This window comes from Anopheles coustani, assembly GCF_943734705.1.
Source record: "Anopheles coustani chromosome X unlocalized genomic scaffold, idAnoCousDA_361_x.2 X_unloc_10, whole genome shotgun sequence".
Classification (NCBI taxonomy): domain Eukaryota; kingdom Metazoa; phylum Arthropoda; class Insecta; order Diptera; family Culicidae; genus Anopheles; species Anopheles coustani.
Window position 1 is genome coordinate 475,424 of NW_026525049.1, and position 5,961 is coordinate 481,384.

Consider the following 5,961-nt stretch of genomic DNA (forward strand, 5'->3'; position numbering starts at 1 on the left):
ATCGACTAAGTCCGAGATGCCTTTAAGTAGGGATGCTGTATTAAGATGGGAGATGAAGAAGATCAAGATTCATCTCCATGCAGCATCCCATTCATCTCGCAGCATCCTAACATAAGTTTTTCTTAGAATTTATTAAAAATCGACTAAGTCCGAGATGCCTTTGAGTAGGGATGCTGTATTAAGATGGGAGATGAAGAAGATCAAGATTCATCTCCATGCAGCATCCCATTCATCTCCCAGCATCCTAACATATGTTTTTCTTAGAATTTATGAAAAATCGGCTAAGTCCGAGATGCCTTTAAGTAGGGATGCTGTATTGAGATGGGAGATGTAGGAGATCAAGATTCATCTCCATGCAGCATCCCATTCATCTCGCAGCATCCTAACATATGAATTTCTTAGAATTTATGAAAAATCAACTAAGTCCGAGATGCATTTAAGTAGGGATGCTGTATTGAGATGAGAGATGTAGGAGATCAAGATTCATCTCCATGCAGCATCTCATTCATCTCCCAGCATCCTAACATATGAATTTCTTAGAATTTATGAAAAATCGACTAAGTCCGAGATGCCTTTAAGTAGGGATGCTGTACTGAGATGGGAGATGAAGAAGATCAAGATTCATCTCCATGCAGCATCCCATTCATCTCGCAGCATCCTTACATATGTTTTTCTAAGAATTTATGAAAAATCGACTAAGTCCGAGATGCCTTCAAGTAGGGATGCTGTATTTAGATGGGAGATGAAGAAGATCAAGATTCATCTCCATGCAGCATCCCATTCATCTCCCAGCATCTTAACATATGTTTTTCTTAGAATTTATGAAAAATCGACTAAGTTCGAGATGCCTTTAAGTAGGGATGCAGTATTGAGATGGGAGATGAAGAAGATCAAGATTCATCTCCATGCAGCATTCCATTCATCTCGCAGCATCCTTACATATGAATTTCTATGAATTTATGAAAAATCGACTAAGTCCGAGATACCTTTAAGTAGGGATGCTGTTTTGAGATGGGAGATGTAGGAGATCAAGATTCATCTCCATGCAGCATCCCCTGCATCTCGCAGCATCCTAACATATGAATTTCTATGAATTTATGAAAAATCGACTAAGTCCGAGATGCCTTTAAGTAGGGATGCTGTATTAAGATAGGAGATAAAGAAAATCAAGATTCATCTCCATGCAGCATCCCATTCATCTCGCAGCATCCTAACATATGTTTTTCTTAGTATTTATGAAAAATCGACTAAGTCCGAGATGCCTTTAAGTAGGGATGCTGTATTAAGATGGGAGATGTAGAAGATCAAGATTCATCTCCATGCAGCATCCCATTCATCTCGCAGCATCCTTACATATGAATTTCTATGAATTTATGAAAAATCGACTAAGTCCGAGATGCCTTTAAGTAGGGATGCTGTATTATTATGGGAGATGAAGAAGATCAAGATTCATCTCCATGCAGCATCCCATTCATCTCGCAGCATCCTAACATATGAATTTCTTAGAATTTATGAAAAATCGACTAAGTCCGAGATGCCTTCCAGTAGGGATGCTGTTTTAAGATGGGAGATGAAGAAGATCAAGATTCATCTCCATGCAGCATCCCATTCATCTCGCAGCATCCTAACATATGTTTTTCTTAGAATTTATGAAAAATCGACTAAGTCCGAGATGCCTTTAAGTAGGGATGCTGTATTAAAATGGGAGATGAAGAAGATCAAGATTCATCTCCATGCAGCATCCCATTTATCTCGCAGCATCCTAACATAAGTTTTTCTTAGAATTTATGAAAAATCGACTAAGTCCGAGATGCCTTTAAGTAGGGATGCTGTTTTAAGATGGGAGATGAAGAAGATCAAGATTCATCTCCATGCAGCATCCCATTCATCTCGCAGCATCCTAACATATGTTTTTCTTAGAATTTATGAAAAATCGACTAAGTCTGAGATGCCTTTAAGTAGGGATGCTGTATTAAGATGGGAGATGAAGAAGATCAAGATTCATCTCCATGCAGCATCCCATTCATCTCCCAGCATTCTAACATATGTTTTTCTTAGAATTTATGAAAAATCGACTAAGTCTGAGATGCCTTTAAGTAGGGATGCTGTGTCGAGATGGGAGATGAAGAAGATCAAGATTCATCTCCATGCAGCATCCCATTCATCTTGCAGCATCCTAACATATGTTTTTCTTAGAATTTATGAAAAATCGACTAAGTCCGAGATGCATTTAAGTAGGGATGCTGTATTAAGATGGGAGATGAAGAAGATCAAGATTCATCTCCATGCAGCATCCCATTCATCTCGCAGCATCCTAACATATGTTTTTCTAAGAATTTATGAAAAATCGACTAAGTCCGAGATGCCTTCAAGTAGGGATGCTGTATTGAGATGGGAGATGAAGAAGATCAAGATTCATCTCCATGCAGCAGCCGGTTCATCTCCCAGCATCCTTATATATGAATTTCTATGAATTTATGTAAAATCGACTAAGTCCGAGATGCCTTTAAGTAGGGATGCTGTATTAAGATGGGAGATAAAGAAGATCAAGAATCATCTCCATGCAGCATCTCATTCATATCGCAGCATCCTAACATATGAATTTAGTAGAATTTATGAAAAATCGGCTAAGTCCGAGATGCCTTTAAGTAGGGATGCTGTATTAAGATGGGAGATGTAGGAGATCAAGATTCATCTCCATGCAGCATCCCATTCATCTCCCAGCATCCTAACATATGAATTTCTTAGAATTTATGAAAAATCGACTAAGTCCGAGATGCCTTTAAGTAGGGATGCTGTATTAAGATGGGAGATGAAGGAGATCAAGATTCATCTCCATGCAGCATCCCATTCATCTCGCAGCATCCTAACATATGAATTTCTATGAATTTATGAAAAATCGACTAAGTCCGAGATGCCTTTAAGTAGGGATGCTGTATTGAGATGGGAGATGAAGAAGATCAAGATTCATCTCCATGCAGCATCCCATTCATCTCCCAGCATCCTAACATATGAATTTCTATGAATTTATGAAAAATCGATTAAGTCCGAGATGCCTTTCGGTAGGGATGCTGTATTAAGATGGGAGATGTAGAAGATCAAGATTTATCTCCATCCAGCATCCCATTCATCTCGCAGCATCCTAACATATGTTTTTCTTAGAATTTATGAAAAATCGACTTAGTCCGAGATGCCTTTAAGTAGGGATGCTGCATTAAGATGGGAGATGAAGAAGATCAAGATTCATCTCCATGCAGCATCCCATTCATCTCGCAGCTTCATAACATATGTTTTTCTTAGAATTTATGAAAAATCGACTAAGTCCGAGATGCCTTTAAGTAGGGATGCTGTTTTGAGATGGGAGATGTAGAAGATCAAGATTCATCTACATGCAGCATCCCATTCATCTCGCAGCATCCAAACATATGAATTTCCTATAATTTATGAAAAATCGACTAAGTCCGAGATGCCTTTAAGTAGGGATGCTGTATTAAGATGGGAGATGAAGAAGATCAAGATTCATCTCCATGCAGCATCCCATTCATCTTGCAGCATCCTAACATATGAATTTCTTAGAATTTATGAAAAATCGACTAAGTCCGAGATGCCTTTAAGTAGGGATGCTGAATTAAGATGGGAGATGAAGAAGATCAAGATTCATCTCCATGCAGCATCCCATTCATCTCGCAGCATCCTAACATATGAATTTCTATGAATTTATGAAAAATGGACTAAGTCCGAGATGCCTTTAAGTAGGGATGCTGTATTGAGATGAGAGATGTATTAGATCAAGATTCATCTCCATGCAGCATCCCATTCATCTCCCAGCATCCTAACATATGAATTTCTAAGAATTTATGAAAAATCGCCTAAGTCCGCGATGCCTTTAAGTAGGGATGCTGTATTAAGATGGGAGATGAAGAAGATCAAGATTCATCTCCATGCAGCATCCCATTCATCTCGCAGCATCCTTACATGTGAATTTCTTAGAATTTATGAAAAATCGACTAAGTCCGAGATGCCTTTAAGTAGGGATGCTGTATTAAGATGGGAGATGAAGAAGATCAAGATTCATCTCCATGCAGCATCCCATTCATCTCGCAGCATCCTAACATATGTTTTTCTTAGAATTTATGAAAAATCGACTAAGTCCGAGATGCCTTTCGGTAGGGATGCTGTATTAAGATGGGAGATGTAGAAGATCAAGATTCATCTCCATGCAGCATATCATTCATCTCCCAGCATCCTTACATATGTTTTTCTTAGAATTTATGAAAAATCGACTAAGTCCGAGATGCCTTTAAGTAGGGATGCTGTATTGAGATGGGAGATGAAGAAGATCAAGATTTATCTCCATGCAGCATCCCATTCATCTCGCAGCATCCTAACATATGTTTTTCTTAGAATTTATGAAAAATCGACAAAGTCCGAGATGCCTTTAAGTAGGGATGCTGTATTAAGATGGCAGATGAAGAAGATCAAGATTCATCTCCATGCAGCATCTCATTCATCTCCCAGCATCCTAACATATGTTTTTCTTAGAATTTATGGAAAATCGACTAAGTCCGAGATGCCTTTAAGAAGGGATGCTGTATTAAGATGGGAGATGAAGAAGATCAAGATTCATCTCCATGCAGCATCCCATTCATCTCGCAGCATCCTTACATATGAATTTCTTGGAATTTATGAAAAATCGACTAAGTCCGAGATGCCTTTAAGTAGGGATGCTGTATTGAGATGGGAGATGTAAGAGATCAAGATTCATCTCCATGCAGCATCCCATTCATCTCCCAGCATCCTAACATATGAATTTCTATGAATTTATGAAAAATCGACTAAGTCCGATAGGCCTTTAAGTAGGGATGCTGTATTAAGATGGGAGATGAAGAAGATCAAGATTCATCTCCATGCAGCATCTCATTCATATCGCAGCATCCTAACATATGAATTTCTTAGAATTTATGAAAAATCGACTAAGTCCGAGATGCCTTCAAGTAGGGATGCTGTATTGAGATGGGAGATGAAGAAGATCAAGATTCATCTCCATGCAGCATCCCATTCATCTCGCAGCATCCTAACATATGTTTTTCTTAGAATTTATGAAAAATCAACTAAGTCCGAGATGCCTTTAAGTAGGGATGCTGTATTGAGATGGGAGATGAAGAAGATCAAGATTCATCTCCATGCAGCATCCCATTCATCTCGCAGCATCCTAACATATGAATTTCTTAGAATTTATGAAAAATCGACTAAGTCCGAGATGCCTTCAAGTAGGGATGCTGTATTGAGATGGGAGATAAAGAAGATCAAGATTCATCTCCATGCAGCATCCCATTCTTCTCGCAGCATCCTAACATATGAATTTCTTAGAATTTATCAAAAATCGACTAAGTCCGAGATGCGTTTAATTAGGGATGCTGTATTAAGATGGGAGATGAAGAAGATCAAGATTCATCTCCATGCAGCATCCCATCCATCTCGCAGCATCCTAACAGATGAATTTCTTAGAATTTATGAAAAATCGACTAAGTCCGAGATGCCTTTAAGTAGGGATGCTGGTTTAAGATGGGAGATGAAGAAGATCAAGATTCATCTCCATACAGCATCCCATTCATCTCGCAGCATCCTAACATATGTTTTTCTTAGAATTTATGAAAAATCGACTAAGTCCGAGATGCCTTTACGTAGGGATGCTGTATTAAGATGGGAGATATAGAAGATCGAGATTCATCTCCATGCAGCATCCCATTCATCTCGCAGCATCCTAACATATGTTTTTCTTAGAATTTATGAAAAATCGACTAAGTCCGAGATGCCTTTAAGCAGGGATGCTGTATTGAGATGGGAGATGAAGAAGATCAAGATTCATCTCCATGCAGCATCCCATTCATCTCGCAGCATCCTTACATATGAATTTCTAAGAATTTATGAAAAATCGACTAAGTCCGAGATGCCTTTAAG